Source organism: Panthera leo, chromosome B1 (genome assembly GCF_018350215.1).
Source record: "Panthera leo isolate Ple1 chromosome B1, P.leo_Ple1_pat1.1, whole genome shotgun sequence".
NCBI lineage: Eukaryota > Metazoa > Chordata > Mammalia > Carnivora > Felidae > Panthera > Panthera leo.
Window position 1 is genome coordinate 176,511,846 of NC_056682.1, and position 12,164 is coordinate 176,524,009.

Genomic DNA, 12,164 nt, shown 5'->3' on the forward strand with positions numbered 1-12,164 from the left:
AAAGAGAGCATGCACGCCTGTGCAAGCAGAGGAAGGAAAGAGAGAGGGACAGGGGATCCGAACCCAACTCTGTGCTGACAGCAGAAACCCCAATGCTGGGTTGCATCTCAAGAACTGTGACATCATAACCTGAGCTGAAATCAAGAGTCAGATGCTTAAACCACTGAGCCACCCAGACACCCCAATTTCCCCCTCTTTTTCTAAAAGTAAGGCATATCTAAATCATTTGGGTCCAGCCAAGAAGTCATCAAAACGAGTGATTAGGCATTTTATTTATATAGCACAAAATAAACTGTTACTTTAATACTGGAGTGCCTTTTGAGCTGCGATATTTGACTCACAAGTGGCATTTGTTTTGTATGTGTGTTTGCGTGTGTTTGTTTAAATTGAGCATCAAATTTCAGAATTTGATTGACAATACTGATTTTTATGAAGCAATTTTAGTCTGGCTTAAAAAATATAGAAGAATTTCAATTAAGCGACTAGGTAACAGAACGTAGGGAAAATCAACTATGGTCAAAATCTAGATCTAGCAATTATTAGTTAGAATTTGTACCATGGTTTATAGAAAATTCAGAAATTCTACCTCTTTCTTCTAATGGAACAATGTGACAGGAAGTGAGACAAAAAGTGAGATGACAGAATATTTTTAAAAAAACGACCAGAGAGCAAAGGGGAACAATTGTTTTTATTAATCATGATTTAGAATAACAATAAACATTGTTTTTTTTTTATTAATCATCTCAATGCTTGGGATAACCAAAAAGAAAAGTACAAAATAAAATATATAGTGACTTAGATCACTATAATTGATTTCTAAGTCTGAACTTCTACAAATTTAGCTTACTAGTTCCTAATGCAAGATAACATTTTTTTTGTCACTTTGGAACATAGTATCAAATATTACGTTGTAAAATGCCATCATTTTATCAGCAATCGCTCTGGTGTATGAAATTTCTTTCAAACGTGAAAGCGAAATAATAATAGGATAGGCAGCCCTTACTATAAGAAAGTACTGATTATACTGATATCTGACAAACTTTAATTACTCTGATTTCCAGTGTAGGAAAACTTCTCAAACCTTAAGATTGTCTCCACTTGAAATGCCAAAGAAAGAGAAAATTTGCCTTACCCATGTGCAAAGGGAGAGCTAGAAGAATGGAAATCTGAAACCTAAACACAAAGCTACAGGTTTTCACTTTACTTTTAATATTTATATGTATATTTAAAAAGATAGGTTATCGATTATAAAACAAATTAAGTAACTTCTAGATTATTAGCCAGCTGTCATTCCACTGGATCCCTCCAATTTTGCATAATAAAGGTGGATTATTAATTATGGTAATAAGATATGATTTTATTTTTTAATTTTTTTAAATGTTTTTTAACGTTTATTTATTTTTGAGACAGAGGGAGACAGAGCATGAGCAGGGGAGGGGCAGAGAGAGAGGTAGACACAGAATCCTAAGCAGGCTCCAGGCTCTGAACTGTCAGCACAGAGCCGGACACGGGGCTCGGGCTCACAGACCGCAAGATCGTGACCTGAGCCGAAGTCGGCCGCCCAACCGACTGAGCCACCCTGGTGCCCCAAGATATTATTTTAAAAACCAATCTAGTAAGAGACAAAAAGGGTCCTCCAGGCAGTTCTTCTTTACTGTATGTCATTTATGTAGGTACTTTTAGGAACATAAGAGATTATTAGGCAAAAAAAAAGAAAAAATCTACGGAAAGTATCCATGTTAGAGATAATTTTAATTAGTTACAGAACAAATGAAAAACTTGAGAAATAAGAAACATAAAAATATACCTGATGTTCAGTGCATAGGTTCATTTCATTTACTGGGTAATTCACTTGACTAGTACATTCAGAAAACAAGACACAGTGATATCCAATTTCTTAAAGGTTCCAGGGTTACCACCATTCCAGGATTTGAAATAATAAAATAATAAATTGTTCCCCTACTGTTCAGTTTATTTCTAATTATTGGGCTAATAATACAAATCTGCCAGGTGCAAGTGTGCCTTCTGATATCTTTCCCTAAAGTAAAAATAGCTGCTTAACCATAGCTAAGCACTGGGATTTGAAAAATATAAAAGAAAAAATTATTTATGAGACCCTTCCCCCCAAATGTAATAATTAACACCTAAGAATTTATACTTGAAACAAATCAGCATCTTTTCTCTAACAAAGTTACCGTCCCAGAGATAAAATATTTTACAGATATAGCCAAGCTGATACCTAATTAGCTCTTCGTTTTTTTTGGTTCTAATAAATTATTTATTTTCTCCAAACTTATTAAGGTATGACTTACATAAAATAAAATTCACTGATTTTAAGAATGTTGTTTGATAAATTTTAGCAATTGTATAAAATTGCATAACCTTCACCAAATGACACAAAATCTTTCTTTTGATGCTTTGCCATCAATCTCTTCTCTATTGCCTTTTAATAAATCTAATAAATTATGTATAAATGGAATAATATTATGTAGTCTTTGGGTTTGACCACTTTCACTTAGCATAATATTGTTGAGATTCAGCAATATTGTTGCTGTATCAATAGTCCATCGTTTTATATTGCCAAGAAGCATTCCAGAATATGTGAATAGCACAGTTTATTTTGTTTATCTATTCACTACTTGATGAACATCACATTAATTTCAACTCTTAACAATTATGAGTATTGTTTCTACAAGCATTCACGTAAAAGTCTCTGTGTTGAAATAGGCTTTAATTTCTCTTTGAAAATGTCCTAAGAGTGAGAATGCTGAGCTGTATAATAAATAATTGTTTAACATCAAAATACTCTGCCAAGGTACTTTCAAAGTGACTGTACGGGGAAGCCTGTGTGGCTCTGTTGGTTAAGTGTCTGACTCTCAGCTCAGGTCATGATCTCACTTTTCTTGAGACTGAGCCTCATGTTGGGCTCTGTAGTGACAGTGAGGAGTCTGTTTGGGATCTTCTCTCTCCCTCTCTATCCTTCTCTTGCTCATGCTCTCTTTCAAAATAAATAAATAAGGGGCACCTAGGTGGCTCAGTCCATTAAGCGTCTGAGTTCAGCTCATGTCATGATCTTGCAGTTTGTGCGTCCGGGCTCCGTGTGGAGCTCAGTGCTGACAGCTGAGAACCTGGATCCTGCTTCAGATTCCGTACCTCGCTCTCTTTGACTCTCTCCCCCTCACCTTCTCTTTCTCTCTCTCAAAAATAAATAAGCATTAAAAAAAAATAAATAAACCAACATTTTTTTAAAAAATGGTTGTACAATTTTGCATTCCAAACAGCAACGTATAATGACTCTGTTTGCCTCATATTAAAGAAAGTGAAAAGTGTTATGCCCAGAATTCGTGATCCCCAAAGACCACCAGGGAGCCGAGTCCGATGCAAAAGCAAAAGAGCCTTTATTCGAGCCAGCTCGAGCTCAATCCCCTACCTGCACCGATGCAGCGGTGAGATACCAGGGAGAGAGAGCGAGTTTCAAAAGGACAAAGGTTTTATTGGGGCCTAGGGGCAGTTGGTGAGGTAATGGCTATGGCCTCAGCCGATTGGCTGGGGAAGGGTTGGAGTCCTGTTAGGCAGGTGGGGGGGGGGTTACTCAAGGGGAGGTGGTGTGGTCAAGGTGAAGGACACAGAACAAGACGGAGTCAGGCCGTAGGCCCGCCCTTTCAAAAAGACAACCTACATATTGGCAGGAACATTTGAAAATTATATATGTGATAGGGCTCTATTATCCAGAATATATAAAGAACTCTTGCAACTCAACAGAAAATACACATAAAGCAATTAAAAAATCGGCAGAGAACTTGTACAGATATTTTTCAAAGAAAACATACAAATAGCCAACAAGAACAAGAAAAAGATTCTCGGCATCATTAATCATTAGTGAAATGAAAGTCAAAATGTCAGCAAGATACTCCTTTACATCCACTTGAGTAACTATTTAATAATAACAGTGATTTAAGTGGAAAATGACAAACATGGCAAAGATGTGGAGGCACTGATTGCAACCTAGTATGTACCAGTATAAAATGGTGTAAATGACGAGGGAGCATAATGCAAGCTGATAGGCCGCAAACACCCCCCATCCCCAGGTGGGATGTGTGATGTTCTTCCCGCACTCTTGGCTGCCCAAGAACAATGGAAAGGGGAAAAACAAAGGGTTAACTGACAGGGGTCATAGTCTTGTAGTACCTGAGTCTCCATCTACTTGCAAATATCCTAGTAAATTACAAGAAAAAGGCAATCTTATCAATAGCCTAATCTCCAGAAACCTGTAGACTCAGTTTCCAGGAGGCCCAACATCACCCCGCCATAGTGATGTTGGAAACAAAGGCAGAAGGAAATGGCAGATAAAATTAAATTTCCTTATTACCTGCAGTGCATTGACAAATACTTGAGGCAGGCAGAGTAAACCTTTCTCCAGGAACTCCCTACTGTCTTAATGCTAATACTTTGCTAGAGGGAAAAATAACCTTAGCTTGACAATAGCTAGGCCTCCAGGATTCTGTGAGTCTCCTTCAGCATATGAAAATTTCATGGGAAATTTCCCCTGGACTTTACCTCCCCCAACTCCAGTGTCTGTAACCAGTCTCTCCTGATGGTCCGGAGGCAGCTCTTTCTGCCCATCAGTCCTGTCCCTCGTGCTTTAATAAAAATCACCATTCTGCACCAAAGACGTTGTCAGGAATTCTTCCTTGGGCTGTGAGCTTTGGACCCCATGAACTCCACTATCATCCCCAAAACCTCATCACAAACACTGTTGAAACAGTTCGACGGTACTTAAAAAAATTAAAATAAACATAGTATTACATCTACCTCTGCCATTCTACAGCTAAAAATGAATTAAAGGGGCATCTGGGTAGCTCAGTCTGTTAAGTGTTCGACTTCGGCTCAGGTCATGATCTCGCCGTTCACGAGTTCGAGCTCAGCGTGGGGCTCTGTGCTGACAGCTCCGAGCCTGGGGCCTGCTTCAGATTCTGTGTCTCCCTCTCTCTCTCTTCCTCCCCCACTGGCTCTCTGTCTGTCTCTCTCTCTCTCAAAAATTAATAAACATTAAAATATTAAGAAGAAGAATTAAAAACAAGTACACGAATGTTCATAGCAGCACTATTTGCTGTAGCCAAAAGGTGAATACAATGCAAATCTGCATCAACAAATAAACAGATAAAGAAAATGTGGTAATTGGGGCACCTGGATGGCTGCGTTGGTTAAGCTTCCAACTTCAGCTCAGGTCATGATCTCCCCTTCTGTGAATTCGAGCCTTTCATCGGGCTCTGTGCAGACAGCTCAGAGCCTTGCGCCTGCTTTGCATTCTGTGTCTCCCTCTCTCTCTGCTCCTTGCCTAACCACACTCTGGTTCCCACCCCCTCTCAAAAATAAATAAACATTAAAAAAAAAAAAAAAGAAAATGTGGTAAAGGCATGCCGCGAAATATCATTCACTGTAAAAAGGAATGAAGCATGGATACCTGCAAAAAATGTACACGAGTGCTGAAAACATTTTGTTAATCTCAAAAAAAAAGACATAAATGAGTACCTATCATACCATTATATAAATATTCAACATACTTAAATCTGTAGAGACAGAAAGCAGCACGTTGTCAGAAGCTCGGGAAAGAGGGAATTGGTGAGTGACGGTTTAATGGGTAAGATTTTCTTTGGAGGCCAGTGACAAAGTTTGGCAACTTGATAGAGGAGGTGATTGTACAATACTGTGAATACACTAAAGGCCACTGAATTGTGTACTTTAAAATGACTAGCTGGATTTGTTCACAGAGTGATGGTCTCAGAGTTTGCCACAGCAACAGAGGGCAAGTGCAATTGCTCAAGAACATTTGGGTCCCATGTTGGCACCGTCTTTGCCAACATCCTGCTGGAGAAAGCAAGCCACTTGAGCAGCTCACAGTCGAGAGATGAGGCTCCTTATCTTGATGGATCAAACTGTGAAGTCACTTTGCAAAGGGGCATGAATACATTTTTTAAAAATCCACCATTTTTTAAAAAAAATTTGTGGCCATTGTTAAAAAATCCACCCACCACAGTAAAATGGTTTTCCCAAAATAAATATCATAATTGCAATACAAATAAAATAAATGTTCATAGTATAACGTATAGAGAACTTGAATCACTATGTTGTACACCTGAAACTAATGGAAATTTGTGCGTCAGCTATACTCAGATTTTTAAAACTACAGGGCACCTAAATGACTCAGTTGGTTGAGCATCTGACTCTTGATTTCAGCTCAGGTCGTGATCTCCGGGTCCTGGGACTGAGCCCCGCATTGGGTCCATGCTGAGTGTGGAACCTGTTTGGGATTCTCTCTTTCTCCCTTTCCCTCTGCCTTTCCCTTGCTTACACAAACTCTCTCTCTCTCTCTCTCAATTAAAAAAATGCAATATTGCAAGGTAAATGTCTATAATATCTCCTATTTATATATTATTTTGCGGACCACACACAATCAATTTGGACAAATAATTGTTATTTGAGCAATTTTGCTCATGCAGATTATATATAAACAAGTCAAACAAATAGAATCTCCTCTTCATTTAAGCAATTTACTCAAGCCGATTCATTATTAATTTCATTGCTCAACCTAGCTTCTCCTTTCTGCACATCATATATATCTATCCATACAGAAGTGGATCAATAACTCTGGAAAATAGTCAGAAGTTAGGTTAAGAGTATAATAGTTGTGATGGTTAATTTTATATGTCCACTCAACTAAGCCACATGGTGCTCAGATTATACATTATTTCTGTACATGTCTGTAAGGGTGTTTCCAAATGAGATTAGCATTTGAATTGCTAATGTAAATTATCTTCCCTGGCATAGATGGGCATCATCAAATTCCTTGAGGGCCTGAATAAAACAAAAAGAAAGGAAAAGGATTCTGCTTCCAGCTTGCCTACTTGAGCAGGGACATTGGTTTTCTGCCTTCGTCCTGGGACTTATGTACATATACATACCATGTATATTATGCTTATCAAAAATCAAATATATCATATATCTTCTATTTGTTCTGTTTCTCTGGGAAACCTTGACTAAGGCAGCAGTTGAGGTCATCTCTGCCTCTTCGCTTATGGAGTTCAAAAACCCTTCCTAGTAACGCTACAAATGAGAACTAAAGCACCTGAGAATCAACTAACTACTCAGATATTTTAGTATTTAATGGGTGGAACAGTTCCCTGAGAAGCCATGTGTGTAAGCCAGTTTATCTTTCTCTCCCAGACTTTTTTATGCTTTGAGTTTTTAAAATTTCTCTAGGCAGGCTCCTAAGAACTGAGTGAAGGTGGCATTTCCTGGAACTTCGTTTATTGCCAGAGATCTATTTTCAATCTTGCATCAAATAGAAGTTTGTTTGGGGTTTTGCATTGCTTGATTTTTACATAGTTTTTGTTTCTTGGGTTGGTTTCCAGTTTTTGTTTTGTTTTGGTTCACCTCGGTCTTTTGTTTGTTGGTTTGTTTTCCTTTCCCAAAAGCATTTTAGTGAGTTCTGAAAGGATTATGCATTGTTTAGAAAATTCAGCCTCAATGAGGGGATATTTATATGAATGAGCCCCCAAATACCTCCTTCTATGATTTCAGGGCCATTTTTGTTTTTTTTCCAAAAGCTCTCAAGGGAAAACAATACGATCATTGCAGAAAGAGGCTGAATGACTTGTAATTTTCTTCTCCATCTTCCTCACTGGGATCTTTGAATGAGTATGCAAATGGCAACAAACAAATAGTATTTTAAAAATTTCCTAATTGTAGACCTTTGTAGAGTACTCTATGACAACATATGCTCTTGTATACAAGTAGAACTCCTTATCACCAATCTTTACATCTTCCAGCCATATGGTTAGTTGCTGCTCATAGATGGACACATATCCATACCTCTTGTCTCTCCTTCTGGGCAAAGTAAACAGGAAGACACAAAGTTTTAGTAACTGGAATAATTTCCCTTTCTCCTTCAGACTGCTCCTGAGGGAGTTGTCTACCGCAGCAATCTTGGCAGGTGCCAACATATCTTGCCAAGCCAATTAAACTTGAGCTTTTCTTAGTCATTCAGGTTGTTCATTGGGAAATATGGAGACAGCCGTGGATGCCAGCTGAGAGCGAGGTGGCAATATCAGCAGAAGAAAGGTCATGACCTGACCTTGTAATTCTTTAATTAAACCTTGCTATCAACTATATAGAACATTGGAATTTGCCACATGTTGACTCAAATGCCAAGTGACAGAGTTGCCGGTTATGCAGGCAGGACAAATGGAGAGACTTTCTCAACTCTATAATCACTAAAAAAAAACAGGCAACCTTACTGTTTTCTACAATAGTGGGCAGGGGAAGTAATTTCTAAATGTGCCAAATTATTTCTTGTGTTTCTTTGTAAAAGAAACCACTATATGTATATATACATATACACACATGGTACACACACACACACACACACACACACACACAAGGCAAAACCTTGGATTGCAAGTAACTTGTTCTGCGGATGTTCTGCAAGGTGAGCAAACATTTCTAATAAATTTTAACTTGATAAATGAATGATGTCTTGCAATACACGAGTAGGACATGATGCCAAATATCACATGATCACAACTGAGCCAAGGGTTCTTGAAATTCACTTTGATATACAATTCTTTGGATTACGAGCGTGTTTCTGGAACGAATTATGCTCACAAACCAAGGTTTTACTATATATTCCATCAACATCGACTTTCACATTTAAGAGATTCATCCATATTGATGAATATAACTTTGGTCATTTGTTTTAACCATTGTATTTTATTTTATTATACATGTATATACAAAACTTTTGTTGTCAGGTAGACTGAGTCCACTTATCCAGGGCCCTGAGGCCTCTACCCAGCACATTCCCAGGATGTTGCCAGATGTCCTTGGTCTTATTGCAAGAGAGGATTCAAGTACAGACCAGAAACAAGGGTTGAGTGGTGCAATAGGAAAGTTTATTAAAATGAGCATACTCTTGAGATGTGAGAATGAGTGAGCCAAAGGGAGTACTGTCCCTGGGATTTGGGTCTCTATCTACTATTGACAGTTGTTAACCAAGGGGTGGAAGCTTTATGACATGGGGAGGGGATTTATCAGGAGGAGGGTTTCATACCTTTGTTACCTTACCTGGTCAGAGTCTCTGGCCCTCTTTCTCTTGGGTCTGGTTTGCTCTGGCTTCTTGTAGCTTTGTTTTGGAAGTGCCGTCAGGACAGATCTCTAATTCTCCCTTATAGTGGGCCATGACTTCCCCACAGCTGGCCTCTAGGCATCCTGTTAAAGCCTAGCTAAGTGCCTAGTCTAACACTGTTATCCATTTTATGGTACATATATATTTGGACTTTTCCCCCACTTCTCTCTAAGCATGGCCGCTCTCCCATCTTTCGGTGAAGAAACAATCTAAGAATTTAATAGGATCATAGGATTCAACATTTTCAACCTTACTAGTTATTGCCAAAATGTGGATGCAGTTTATAGTTATTCTACATCCTATACAGCTTCTATTGGTGTTGGAAATTATATTTACCTGTTTTATGGTTGTGAAATGGCATGACATTGTAGATTTGGTTTGTGTTTTCTCAGTATAAGTTTCAGTGAAATTCAAGTATTAATGAACAATTTGTTTTTTCTCTTCTGCCAAATGTCATATTAATCATTGTGCTTTTGTTTTATTATATATTCTGCTTATTACAAGAGGGTTTTTTGCCCCATATCTTTTGCATGTTATCCCTTAAAGTTATAGGCACAGATACTTTCATCCATCTCCCAGTGATGCTTGCTTTACTTTTGATCAGCGTGAAATCTTATTTTAATAAATCAATTGTTTCTCTCATCATTTGCACTGTGTCTAGTTGAAGAAATTTTACTTTACAGTACAATCATAAAGATATCCCCCCACATTACCTTCCAAATGTTTTATAGATTTGAATTTTATATTTAAGACTATAATCTCCTGGAATTGATTTTTGAGTATGGTATGATGTGGGGTTTCAATTTCATTTTTTTCATATTGTTAACCAAAATTCTAGAATCTTTTATTGAATATTTAGTCTACCCAAGGACCTGGGGTGCCCTCTTTCACAATTCAAGTTCCCATACATACCAGGACCAGGGAATGATTTTGGAATATTTATTGTGTTTCATTTGTCTATTTGTTAATCCTGGAAAAAGAGCAACAGTCTTCACCAATAATTATTTGTGATGAGTTTTAATAGCTACAAGGAAAGCCTATCCATCTTCTTTAGGAATTTGTCAAAAAATATTCTTGATTTTGCTTTTCTGGATATGCTTTCAATGCTTATCTCTTTAATAATTCCTGTTGTGTTTCTGGGTGAAATTGCAATGATCTAAATTGTTTTCACAGACCAGACATTTAATAATATTGAAACTTCTAATCCAGAAATGGTATATTGCTGCCTTTGCAAAATTTTTAATGACCACGTTTTCCATAATAATTTTGCACGTGTTGAGTTACACTTTTTTATACATATTTAGTAACATTTTTTCTAAGGTTAAGATATAATATATATATATATTTTTTTTTCTAATATATTTATATAATGTAAGTAGGTATGTATCTATCTAAATATGTCTTTCAAATGGTATTTTATAAAGTTTACTTACTAATGGTTACTGGCATATGGAATTGCAAGTGTACTCAATCTACTTTTTTAATAAAATGTTTATTTTTGAGAGAGAGCATGAGTGGGGAGAGGCAGAGAGAGGGGAACAGAGGATCTGAAGCCAACTCTCTGATGAGAGCAGTGAGCTGAATGTGGTGTTTGAACTCACAAACTGTGAGATCATGATCTGAGCCGAAGTAGGATGTTCAACCAACTGAGTGACCCAGGTGCCCCTACTCAATCTGTATTTAATTATAGATTTTGTATTCAGCAATTAGTTCCAGTTTTTTAAAGGTGTTTTTCTTTTTAGTTGTTTATGTAGTTTATCAAATGTAAATAATGAGTATATATTTATTTATCTTTTCAATTATTAACATTTTTATTCTATTATTACAGTGTACTGGCCAAAATTTGAGCCAAAACATAAATATGGGTGCTGACTTAATGAATCATTATCTTTTTTGAAATCTTAAGAATGTGTTTTGGACATTTCCTTTAAGTATGCCATTATGTAGGAGTTTTATAGATAAACTTTGTTTGATTGTTTTTTGTTTATTAATAATAATTATTATGATAGGTTGTTGAATTTTGTCAAAAATTTTAATCCTATGTAACAAAATTAAAGATAATGTAGTGATTCTAATAATAGATTTTCTAGTGCTGAAATACCATTACATACTAGGAGAAAATCTATATATGTATAAGATATACTATATTTTTGTATTGTTATTTTGGTTAAAAAGCTTGTTCAGGATTTGAACATCCGTGTTTAAGTACATTTAATTTTAAATATTTCTTTCCCATAATGTCCTCTAATGGCTTTGATACTAGGCATGCTACCCTCATAAAGTAACTTGAGAAGATGCATTGTTTTCCTTTGTAAGAGTTTGTATGCAACTAGAATTAGCGGTGCCCTAAATATTTGATGAAATATGCTTATAAATCCTTCTGGAACCTTGATTTTTTTTCATAGAGAGTTTTGAACTACTAATTCTATTTGTTTAATTATTTCAAGCTTGTTCAGATTCTGAAATTTTCTTAAGTTTATTAAATCGTAATATTAGCAATTTCCCCATCTATTTTACTTACATTTTAAAATTTGTTGCCTAGGGGCCCCTGGGTGGCTCAGTCAGTTGAACATCCAACTTTGGCTCAGGTCAAGATCTCATGGTTCATGAGTTCAAGCCCCAGGTTTGGCACTGTGCTGACAGCTCATAGACTGAAGCCTGCTTCAGATTCTGTTTCTCCCTCACTTTCTGCCCCTCCCCTGCTTGTGTTCTGTCTCTCTCTCTCTCTCTCTCTCTCTCTCAAAAAGTAAATAAATAGTAAATAATAAAATGAAATAAAATTTGTTGCCTATATAATGGGTCATAATATTCGCTTTTCTATTTAGTTTTGGTAGCATCTGTAGTCATATCCCCTTTTTTGTTCATAAAAGTTGTATGTCTGTTTTCTCTCCTTCAAACACTTTGAGGGGTTTGCCTCTATAAATCCTTTAATAAAATTACTGAATTTTCACTTAATTTTTATTATTTTTTTCCTTTCCAC